The sequence below is a fragment of the Phaseolus vulgaris genome, chromosome 8 (assembly GCF_051622355.1).
Source record: "Phaseolus vulgaris cultivar YP4 chromosome 8, ASM5162235v1, whole genome shotgun sequence".
Lineage (NCBI taxonomy): Eukaryota > Viridiplantae > Streptophyta > Magnoliopsida > Fabales > Fabaceae > Phaseolus > Phaseolus vulgaris.
The window spans coordinates 46,225,871-46,238,485 of NC_143505.1; the positions used below are offsets into that span (position 1 = coordinate 46,225,871).

The window sequence follows — 12,615 nt, forward strand, 5'->3', positions numbered from 1 at the left end:
TTTCAAATGTTGAATCTTGCTTCAAATTTCCTGCAAAATAATTTTTAGGGAGCAATTTATCAAAGAATTTTCTTTCCTTCTCGCTTTTTGAAGGAGAATGAGGATATGATAAATCTTTTTCAAAAACTCCTCTCTCCTTATTTTCACTTTTCTTCTTTATTTTTTCCTCCTCGGTTCTCTCTTTCTCATCTTTTTCTTCTTTTTCAGCCACTACATTATCGCAATGCTCTTTTGAATTGGTTTGCCTATTGACTGAAAACTGGCCACTTTGTTCCTCCACAATTTGTGAAATTTGTTTGGTCAGCTGTCTCATCTGGATCTCTATACTCCTAATCATGGCCATGCTATTGTCCTGCGCTCTCACAATATTGTCCTGCGCGCTCACAATCTTTGTCAGAGCGTCTTCAACTTTATTCATTCTTTCAAGCATGGATGGATCCTCAACTTCAGGTGAATTGTTCTGATAAAAACAGTGACCATTAGGATGAACACCTCCACAAAAATCACACCTGATTGACTGACTTTGGCTTTGAGATGAATGAACAACATATAATTGTTGGGGCAATTTAGCCATTTGTGCAGTTAGTTGCTCAATCTGCTGTGTCAGAATCTTATTTTTAGCCAAGAGTGCATTTTCTAACAACCCTTTATTCTGAAGATCTTGTCCATCATGTTGGGCTTTATAATCAGTTGATGCCAATGCATCAATAATTATTGTCGCTTGTTCTACATCAAGGGTCATCATTGTGCCACCAGTTGCAGCATCTAGGAGCATCTTTATGTCAGATCTGAGACCATTCAGGAATATGCTCAGTTGAGAAATATCTTCAAACCCATGATTTGGGCATTTTCTCAATATCATCTTAAATCTTTCCCATGTATCACAAAAGACTTCATTTGCTCCTTGTCTGAACATAGAGATTTCAGACTTTGCTTTGATGTAGCGAGAAATTGGAAAAAATCTTTGCAAAAATTTTTCCTCTACATCCTTCCAGCTAGTGAGGCTCTGATTTGGAAGTGATTTGAGCCATTCCTTAGCCTTTCCTGCCAATGAAAAAGAAAACAAGCGCATATAAACATTTTCAAGATCACCTGATTGAAAACCCATTGTTCCTACCAATTCATAAAATGTATCCAAATGTGAATATGGATCCTCATGTTCTATTGGTACATGACATAATCTCCAAGTGTCTTCTTAGTAGGTGGTGCTTGCTGTTCTGTCATGTTGCTTTCTTCCTAAAACATATTAGTGGAGAGAAAAAAACAGAGAACTTTTTTTTTTCTTTAAAAAGAATAAAATAAAATAAATTTGAAGATAAAAATAAAAACAAAATATGTAAAATAAATAAATAAATAAATAAAACCAAAAAACAAAAATAAAACACTAAAATGACGTTAAGAGAAAATTAACAAAAATATTCAAAAAACAAAATATAGATAAAATAAAAACTAAAAACAGAATAAAAGAAAACTCTAAAAACAAAAAATAACGTACTAAAAAAAATAAAAAATAAAATAAATACCAGAAATAAAATAAAATAAAATAAAGTTAAAAAAAATTGAAAACTATAATTATAAACAACTAATATTCTAACTAACTAGCTTGCGTAGAAATAAAAACTAAAACTAATAATAAAATATAATTAAAATAAATAAATAACAGTTACGTAAACATAAATAAAACTACCTAAACTAATCCTAAAAAAACTAGAATAAAATATAATAAAACAAAATCAAAATCAAAATCAAAACAAAATAAAATAAAAATAAACTAAATTAAATAACGTAAAAAAAAAAGAAAATAATATAAAATCAACAACTTTCTTTTTTTTAAACAGCAAATCTATACTAAAATCAAATCAAATCTAATTTTAATAAAATAAACAAAATCAAAACAAATAAAAAAAATAAAATATTTACAATATTTAGGAAATTATACTCAACAAATCAAATCTGGTCCCCGGCAACGGCGCCAAAAACTTGATGACTTTTTTACGGCAAGTGCACCGCGTTTGTCAAACGTAATAATTGTCCCTAAGGACGGATATCGATCCCACAAGGAACAGTGAATTATCGAGTACAATAATCGCTAAATATAAAAACAGAACAATTAAAAGAGTTTTGAATTAATTGTGTTGGCACTGATCAATAAGAAAACAAACAAAGAATTAGTTGTTTCAATTGGAAAAATAAGGATTAGTTTCATCTCTCTCACTCTCAAGTATTTTGATTAGCATGTCAATATTAAGTTCTTTGATTGAAATTGATGTCCGTATAAAAATCATTTATATCGATTCCTCGCATATAAAATCCTTAAGAATGTCCCCTAACTATCGATCCCTCGCATAATTATAAGAACAACTTAGAACGAAGCTCCGACGTTTAATAGCAATTAACATTTCAAGTCTATTCCTAGCACTCAAATATGTTAAGTATTGTTGTTTAGGTCCGAACCCTAAAAATACCTCCCGGTCAGATTTAAGATTCTCAATTTGTCACGAAAAATTAAAAGTAAAACAACAATACCAATAATCAATCAAGAACTGAATATTAATATATAAAATATCACCTCAATACATAAGAGTTTGAGCAGATTACTCTCAATCCCAAAAGGTAGAATTAGCCACGCATACTTCTATCACCTTCCATTCTCCCAATTGGGTTACAATTCACTCTATGGTGTTTTCCTCTCAATCTGGCACACTAAGGTTGAGCCTCTAGCCCTCTATTTATCCTAGTTTTCTAGGGTTAGGTTGTTTATTGTGTCGCGCTAATGGGCTAAATGATAAAACATAAAAAAAGGCCCAATCTTCCTTTGCATCTTTTTCCATTCTGGGACCTTCTATCTTTATCTTTTTAGCTCAAATCATTCATCTTTAATCCAAATCTCCAATCTTCCTTAGAAATCTGCAATTAACACCAAATTTGGGAATAAAATACTCTTATTCAAATAAAGATCATAAAAAATGTAAAAAGGTATAAATTCATAAATTAGGGATTATTTTATATGTAAATTAGCAATAAATCCTCATAAGTGCCTATATTTTAATATGAAATATTACTGAAATTAGACACTTATCAGTTCTCTCAGGCGATTATGGATACTGTGTTACCAACCATGTCTATGGGTCCGAAAGTCACCTTCATAGGTGTAGAGGACCCAGAGGCTCACCTCATAGCGTTCCACACCCAGATGATGCGTACAGGAGGATCTAATGTTGTGTACTGCAAGTTGTTTATGAGCACATTGGCAGGCACAACGTTGGAATGGTTCATCAGTCTCCCTGATGGACACGTTACTACCTTCAACCAATTCGCAACGCTGTTCAGAGAGCAGTACCTTATCAACAGGGCTCCCCCTCCGATCTCTTACGATGTCTTTGACATAAAACAGTACCAGGGAGAGTCCTTGAAAGAGTTCTTGAACAGGTTTGGGGTCCAAGTGGTGAGGCTAAACCCCAAGGATGAAGCCATGACGATGCATGCCTTCACCAAAGGAATGTTACAAGGGCCCTTCAGTGACTCGTTGCTTAGGTATTACTCGAAGACGTTCTGCGAGATCAGGCGTCGAGCTATGGCGCACATCGCCGCGGAAGATCGAGTCACAGAAAAACGCGGCAGTGTCGGTCCTGTCCGACCTCGAGCAGCAGGTCGACCTCAACCCATGAGGGTGCACGAGGCAACAACAGAGAAGAAAGGCTCGGGAAAGTAGCAACCTTACGAGAAGCCCCAGAGTAGAGCGTGCACACGAGAAGACCTGCCCCCCAAGCACAATTTTCTTGTAGAGCTCAAGGAGCTGACCGCTATTCCTAACATAGCAGCAAGGCTGAAGATGCCCCCAAAGACCGACAAAAAGTTGGGGCCCAGCAAGAACACTTGGTGCGAATTCCACCAAGCATATGGCCACACCATACGAAATTGCTTGTCATTGGGATACCAGTTGGATGAGCTAGTGAGAAACGGCTTCTTGAAGGACTTCCTCCTAGAGCCATAGGGGGATCAGGCCTTAGCAGCCACGAGAGTAGATCAGGGGCACGAGGTGCCCATGGTGAGATCAACACCATCTCTGGAGGGTTCTCAGGAGGAGGATGCATCGCCTCCTAGTGGAAGAAGTACACACGAGAGGTGATGGCAGTAGAGGTACAGGAGGCAGATCAGACTCCCGATGTCGACCTCGTCTTCACCAAGGCCGACCGTCAGGACGTCGTTCCACATGACAATGACCCGGTGGTGATTTCGGTAGTGACAACAGGAAAGAGGATGCATCGCGTCCTCGTGGACCAAGGAAGTTTGGCGATGTGATGTTCTGGTCGACCTTTAACAAGTTACAGTTGTCTCCAGACCAGTTGAGGCCTTATACCGGTTGCTTGTATGGTTTCGCTAGAGACCAGGTGGAGGTGCGTGGACACATAGAGCTGAGGACGACCTTCATAGATGGCATGACTTCACGCACTGGAAACATCAGCCTACAATATAATTTTGGGTAGACCTGCTTTGAACAGGATTGGAGCGGTGGCCTCTACGAGGCACATGAAGATGAAGTTGTCTTCCCTCGAGGGTATGGTGATCACCATCAAGTTTGATCAGAATGAGGCTAAGATGTGCTACGAGAATAGCCTCAAGACGAAGAGAGGAGTGTTCACTGTTACCACTCAACCTCCGAGGGAAGAAGGGGTCACCTGCGCAGAGATCGCTCGGGAGAGACGGCCCAAACCTGCCGAGGACGTGTTGGAGAAGGAGATCGGTGGGAAGAAGTTCAAGCTTGGCAAATCCATAGGCCAAGAGACACAGGACCAGATCGTCGAAGTCATAGCTAGGCACCTTGATGCTTTTGCATGGTCCGCCTCAGACATGCCTGACATAGATCCTGACTTCCTGTGTCATCGTCTCACCATGGAGCCCCAAGTCCGACCTGTTCGCCAAAGAAGACGAAAGTTCAGTGACGAGAGGCGCCAGGTCGCCAGAGAAGAGACGGAGAAGCGGCTCAGGGCTGGCCACATCTAGGAGATTCAGTACCCTGAGTGCCTGGCGAACGTGGTGCCAGTGAAAAAGGCTAGCGGGAAATGGAGAATGTGTGTCGACTTCACAGACCTCAACAAAGCCTGTTCGAAGGACTCCTACCCGCTGCCTAGTGTTGACGTTTTGGTGGACAGTGCGTCTGGTTGCAGACTACTCAGCTTCCTGGATGCCTTTTCTGGTTACAACCAGATCATAATGCACCCTAGGGACGAGTGCAAGACAGCGTTCATGACAGAGTTTCCTTGCTATTGTTATAAGGTGATGCCCTTCAGGCTTAAGAATGCAGGTGCGACTTACCAAAGGCTGATGGACAGAGTATTACCGCCCATGATAGGGTGGAATGTCCAAGCATATGTGGATGACATGGTGGTCACCTCACAACAGAGGGAGCAGCATGTAGCAGATCTAGAAGAGCTATTCACCACAATAGCTAAGTACAGGCTGAAGCTGAACCCTGAGAAGTGCGTGTTCGGGGTAGAAGCATGCAAGTTCTTGGGGTTCCTCCTCACCGAACGTGGGATAAAGGCGAATCTTGAGAAATGTGTTGCGATCATAGCCATGAGGAGCCCGATCTCAGTAAAAGAGGTACAACAATTGACAGGGTGCATGGCCGCTCTCTCCGGATTCGTGTCGGCAGGGGGAGATAAGGGGCATCCTTATTTCCAATGCCTGAAGAGGAATAACAGGTTCGTATGGACTAGGGAGTGTGAAGAGGCGTTCCTAAAACTGAAGGAGTACCTGGGCAGTCCACCAGTGTTGTGCAAGCCACAACTGGGTACTCCACTTTGTTTGTACTTCACAGTTACAAAAAAGGCGATCAGTTCGGTCCTGGTGCAAGAGCAGGACCAGGTGCAGAAGCCAATCTATTTTGTTAGCAAAGTATTGCAGGAGCCTGAGGTGAGATACCAGGCCATAGAGAAAGCAACCCTGGCGGTAGTGTTCTCAGTGCGAAGACTTCACCACTACTTCTAGAGCTTTACCGTAATAGTGATGACAAACCTTCCAATTCGCAAGGTCTTACAGAAGCCGAATGTGGCAGGAAGGATGATGCGATGGCCAGTAGAGCTATCAGAGTTTGACGTGCAGTATGAGCCCAAAGGCCCTATTAAAGGCCAAGTTTATGTTGACTTCGTGGTAGAGCTCTCCTCGGCGGCCATGCACCAAGAAGGAGTGGGTTTCAGATGGGTACTCTTTGTAGACGGTTCCTCCAACCAACAGGGTAGTGGGGCTGGTCATCTTGGAAGGGCCAAATGGGCTACTGATTGAGCAGGCCATGCAGTTCGCTTTCAAGGCCAGTAACAACCAGGCAGAGTATGAGGCCCTGATCGCTGGAATGTTGTTGGCTAAGGAGATGGGTGCGAAAGGTTTGTTGGCAAAGAGTGACTCCTTGTTAGTCATAGGTCAAGTCACGGGAGAATACCAGGCTAAAGACCCTCAGATGGCCGCATATCTGGAGTACATCCAGATTTTGAGGGAGACATTTGAAGTGTTTGAGTTAGTCCACGTGCCCAGAGAACAAAATGCCCGAGCTGACTTGCTAGCAAAGCTTGCCAGTTCAGGAAAGGGGGGAAAACAGAGGACTGTCATTCAAGAGACCCTGAGAACACCTCAAACTGCCACAGATAGTACATCAGAAGTCCAACAGATCAGCATTTCTGAGGAGATAAAGAGGAGTCATCGGTCGTTGACTCAGGACACGTTAAAAACGCCCAAAATAAGCGCGTACACAGTTGTTGGGGGGAGAGGTTGTTGCAGGTTTGCCTAGTTGAAGCAGGAGAAACTTGGATGACACCCTACCAATGCTACTTGACTGATGGGGTACTCTCGCTAGAGCCTACGGAGGCTAGAAATATCAAGAAAAACTCGAGCAAGTACACCTTGATCGATGGAAAGTTGTTCAGGCACGGGTTCACTCACCCTATCCTGGTGTGTGTAAGTGGTGAGCAATGTACGCGCATCGTGGCAGAACTTCATGAAGGGATATGCGGGAGCCACATCGGCGGTCAAGCCATCTCATCAAAGGCCATTCGCGCAGGATATTATTGGCCAACCAAGAGGGAAGATTGCACAGGGTATGCATAGCGATGCAAGCAGTACCAACAACATGCTGACTGGCACAAGGCACCTCCAGAAGAGCTCAGGTCGATGTATATCCCATGGCCATTTCATTCTTGGGGAATCGACATTCTAGGGCCTTTCCCTTTAGCGGTGCGACAGATGATGAAGTACCTCGTGGTTGCCACAGAATACTTCACAAAGTGGATAGAGGCTGAGCCAGTAGCACGTATTACAGCCCACAAGATCCAGCACTTTGTGTGGAAAAACATAGTATGCCGCTTTGGAATCCCAAAATGGTTAGTGTTTGACAATGGCACCCAGTTTGCGAGCCAACAGTTGGTCAAGCTATGTACGAAGCTGGGAATAAAGCAGGTGTTCGCATCAGTCGAACACCCCCAGACAAACGGTCAGGTCGAGTCCGCCAACCGAGTCCTGCTCAGAGGTCTGAAGAGAAGAATGGAGAAGGCCAAAGGGACTTGGGCAGAGGAGGTTCCTAGAATTGTGTGGGCTTACCACACTACTCCCTAGTCTACTACCAAAGAAACACCCTTCAACTTGGTGTATGGTTCGGACGCAATGATTCCTGTAGAGATCCAGGAGAACTCACCACGTTTCCAGAACTTCGTGGTTGAAGAGTATAATGAAGAAAGAAAGGTGAACCTGGACCTACTGGATGAAGTGAGGGAGGAAGCAAGAATCAAGGCTGAAGCTTTGAAGAGAAGGGTGGAGTACAAATACAGCTCCAAGCTGAGACCTCGAAAGTTCCAGGTCGCTGACCTGGTAATGCGGAAGGCCCACCCATACCAGCTAGAGAACAAGTTGTCTCCCAAGTGGACTGGTCCCTTCAGAGTGACAGAGGCCCTTGGGAATGGAGCATACAGGCTCGAGACATTAGAAGGTGGAGCGATCCCTCGTACATGGAACGCAGCTAACCTTAAACTTTATTTCAGTTGAATTATTGCATTGTACACAGTTTTTAGGGGACACTCTTTTTCCCTTATAAGGATTTTTTAACGAGGTCACCCAATAAAATTTTAGTTACTCAGTTAAAAGAATATATCTTCAGGCGTTTTGTACAGTGCAGTTACAAATCTCTCATTTGGGTTAGAAATCTCAAGATTGGGATATGATGGTTCGCAAAGAACGCATATCTCTTGAGTAAGAACGCCAAGGTTGAACGATATGGTTCGCTAGTTAAATCCTCCCTTGCCTTACGGGCGAGGACGAGGTCAGTTACGAACCTCTCACTTGGGTTAGAAATCTCAACATTGGGATAGGATGGTTCGCAGAGAATGCCTCCCTCTTGAGTAAGAGCGCCAAGGTTGAACGATATGGTTTTCCAATTAAATCCTCCCTTGCCCTAAGGGGCGAGGACGAGGTCAGTTACGAGCTTTTCACTTGGGTTAGAAATCTCGAGATTGGGATAGGATGGTTCGCAGAGAACGCCTCCCTCTTGAGTAAGAACGCCAAGGTAGAACACCATGGATCAACAGTTAAATCCTCTTTTGCCTCATGGAGCAAGGTCGAGGTCAGAAAGCAAACCTCTCCCTTGTTTGTAAGGCAAGGTTGAGGACAACATGATTCACCAGTATCACTAGTAAGACATCTCCTTTGTCCTTAAAGACAAGGGTGAAATCGCTGGGAAGACCTTTCCCTTATCTTGCAAGATGAAGGGTAGAAGCAGCAAGTGAAGGTTTTCCCTATCTTCGTACAACGAAGGTAAGACCAACCAAGAGTTGCGCGCACATCACCGATACCTTAAGATAATGAAGGTCGTACGAAGGTAAAGTAGGTGACAGGAAGCGTGCTACCTAAGGTGTAAATATGCGTTAAAGGCGTTGTTAGCAAAGTTAGTACAATACACAACAGGCGTTCTTCAGCTTTGTCCTTCAGCTCGATAACCTCATTTCGGAGGGGCAGAATCTTCGACTGAGCTTGAAGGGCCTCTTGAGATTTGTCAAAAAGGAGCTTCTTGGTCTCCTTCTCAATTTGGCGAAGATTTGCCAACTTCTGGTGCAAGGGAGCTTCGCGTTGGGAGAAACTCTTGGCCTGGAGGGTTGATTCCTCCCTCAGCTGAAGAATCAACTCATCATCTTTTTATGTGTTGTATCTTTGCACAACGTGTTTGGTCACTCTGTCTTAGGTGGATAGGTATCTTGTCCGTTCAACACAAGGACCTTATAAACCACTTTGAGAGCTTTCACCTAGTTCATTTATCTACCAAACAGAATCAGGTCTGGAAGGGCTTATGGGTTGCTATTATACAGAGTATATGGGATCAGAGAAACTCAGTTGTGTTTAAACAAGGATAGGTGATGCTGAAGAAATCTTTCTTCAACCCAACTATCTGCGTGGTTAAGTTTGAAGCATGGGACTTATGCTCTTAGCTATTCTTTCTCGGATTGGATTCTCAATCCCGGCATTTGTATGCAAAGCTGCTGAAGTGGAGGATGTTGTAGAGCGTTTGATTCTTTAGGTTATGTAGAAGGTACATGGGCTAGAAGGGAGTGGGATGCTGGGAGGTTGCTTTAGTGATTAGAAATTCAAGAATACAAACTAGGTTTGTTTGATTAGGAGCACCCTCTCTGGTCTGTTATCCAAGAGCTGGGAGGCCTTGATGGATCATGTGTTGCGGGGATGCTGGTTCGGCACAAGGACATGCTGGGCAAGGTGATTTTGCTGTTTATCACAGGTTGAGTTGAAACAGGGTTTATGCAGGAATATAAGGTCGACCAAAGGAGTTAACCTCAAGAAAAGCTAATGAGCACTTGTGGCCAGCATATGTAGGTTAAGGGAAGCAGAATGGAAGGAAGCGAAGTGATGGCGTGGTTATAGGAGTGCTAGAAAGGAAACAAGGTGTTGTTTATTCTGGAAGGTAGGATAAATAGAGTCTGTTATTCTGATTAATGGTTTTATGGAAGCACTAAAAACGTTGCTGAGTCATGGAAGTGTTTGGAATTGGAAGCCGTATGGGGGAGTAGAAGAAAGGGTACAAGCTTCTCTTTTTGGATCAAAAGCTGATGGTTCTTCTGTTACATGTCCAGCTGTTAAGGGCTATAAAGAAAACTCTGTAGTTCTGTCTTCTCTGTGGCGTTATGATTTTGTTAGATGTATTTGTGTTGGTTGTATTACGAGGAGGCACGTGTTGGCACCTTTTAGGTCTATATACCTCTTTAGTTTGTAATGTTTAGCGGTGCAAAACAGCTTCTGCAGTCACAATCTCGGTTAACCCTCTTGGCTCTGAAGAATGTGGTTTAATGGGAGCTGCCAGACATTGGTTTTTTATTTCCTTTTAATATGTTTGGGCTGGTTGTAGGGTGTTAAGTTTAGAAACCAATAACTAATGTTGTTTTGGGTTGTTTAGATCTTGTACAGAGGTTGAGGTACCCTAAGTACCTCATTTATTTTATTTTATTTTTTGTTGAGAAAAAAAAATGTAGGTTCTGTATAATATACAAATTGACTGAATTATTTTATTATATATATATAAAAGAGTATTGTATAAAACAACTAAGCCATTTTCTCCCCTATTTTGATATCATCAAAAGGGTTCGCAAAGAAATCATCATTGTTGAAATGTAGCATGGCATATGGAACTTTTTGATCAGCACTAACAAGTGAAGATGGTCTAAAAGAAAGCACCAACTCCAAGCACTGAGAGACCTCTGCAGGTTCTTCAGACTCTTGCTGAGGAGCTTCATCCAGAATCTTCAAGATCGAGACTGATCATCAACAACTTCAGCCACATGCTCATGAACAATAGATGGCTCAAAGGGCTCAAAAGAAGCCTTCATATGCATATCTAGAACCTTCTCAGCTTCTCGTCTAATAGTATCTAACTCAGCCTTGCGTTAAGGAAAAAACTCTTTATTTACCACATGTCATTCCAGAACAAATCCAGATCTCCTTTAGCAACAACTCCCTCAAGCATCTATGAGCAACAACGTCCTCTCTTTCCAGAAAATGCTTTAATTTAACAAAAGAGGACTTGTGTAGATTATAATGACCAGTGACACCACGTGGTATATTTAAACCATTTGCCAGAAAGTAGAGTTAGGTTTACGAAGGAAGATATGTGAACAGAGAATATAACTTTTATTTCACTACTACTTTTCAAATGAGAATACAATCGTTTTAAATAGTTTTACAATAGACTTCTCAAATTCTACCTTCTCTCTCATAAAACATATACTATAAATTACATTTAAAATCATAGTATAAATGACACTCAAAACTAGAATTAAAGTTAATAATTATTGACCCATTCAAATTTCTAAATAAAATTGATGACGACTTTGAGTTTAATGCTAACAAATTCTCCCTTAAACTCAAACCTTTCATATTTTTCATTTAGATTTCTTTTCTGATTATCATCGTCCATACTTCCAATTTTATATTTTTCTCTACCCAACTGCCCCCATACTGTTCTAGATTAGAAGCAACTTCAATTTTCCTCACTGCACCAATCCATGCTGAATTTTGAATTAAATTACTTTTAATTTACCAAACAAAATCTTCTCCACTTTCACCCTTTGAATTAAAAGGATTTAAGAAAGATTCTAGCTTCAATGAGATTGGAACATAATGATTAGACCATATATCCTTCTTAGATAATGCCTCAACATCATTCCATCTATCATCTTCTCCCAAATCAAAACCACTATTTTCAAGGGAATTTGAAAACTTACAAGGGACTTCTAATTTGGACAAGAATTCATTCACCTTTTCCTTTTGTTCCAAAAGCAACAAATGGAGTTCTTCTACTTGATTGACTCTACTTTATTTTTCTTTCTCCATATCAACATATTTTTCTTCCAATTTTGTAAACCTTGTTTCCAGGTTATCATATTTTGCTTAAACACTTTGCAATTGAGATACCAGGACACTCCTTTCATTCAGAAGATTATGCTTTTCATTAGTCAATGAATTGCACAATTCTTCCAAGCTACTTGATTTTTCCCTTAAACCTTTAAGCTCAATTTTTTCATCACAAAGGGACTTCTTTGGTAATGTACTCTTTAAGTTGAGTTTGAACATCCGGTTCTTCGCCATTTCCACGTTTGCAATAACTCGTCTATTTTTGTCCTTCAAGTGCAAAATTCGATCTTCATAAAAACCGAATAACCTTTGTCCAATAATTGTCCCATACTGAGAATATTACTCTCCATTGTACCTTCTTTTCCGTCCTTTTGGGAAAAAACATATTTTTTCTCGACCTTTGATTGGAAGTTTTATTGAGTCTCCAAAAGACACATGTCCATCTTCTATCTTTTGTATATCAAGAAATAGGTGTTTGTGCCCACACATATGATTACTAGCACCAGTGTCTAGATACCATATCATGTCACTATCTAGAGTGACGTCTTCATTGGCCATCATGAGAATTCCTTCATATTTTGTCTCATCTTCCTGCACTAAATTTGAATTTTCTTCCACATTTTCTTGGCATAACACTCATTTGCATAGTGTCCATATTTTCCGCAATTGTAACATTCAACATTTGAACGATGTAAGCGACCACCACGATCACGATCTCGT

At 41.3% G+C, this 12,615-nt stretch overlaps 1 pseudogene; it reads left to right on the forward strand.

Annotated features, from left to right (window-relative positions):
• Window positions 1-830: 830 nt before the first annotated feature.
• On the forward strand, window positions 831-936 carry LOC137838938 (small nucleolar RNA R71; annotated as a pseudogene).
• Window positions 937-12,615: the final 11,679 nt, after the last annotated feature.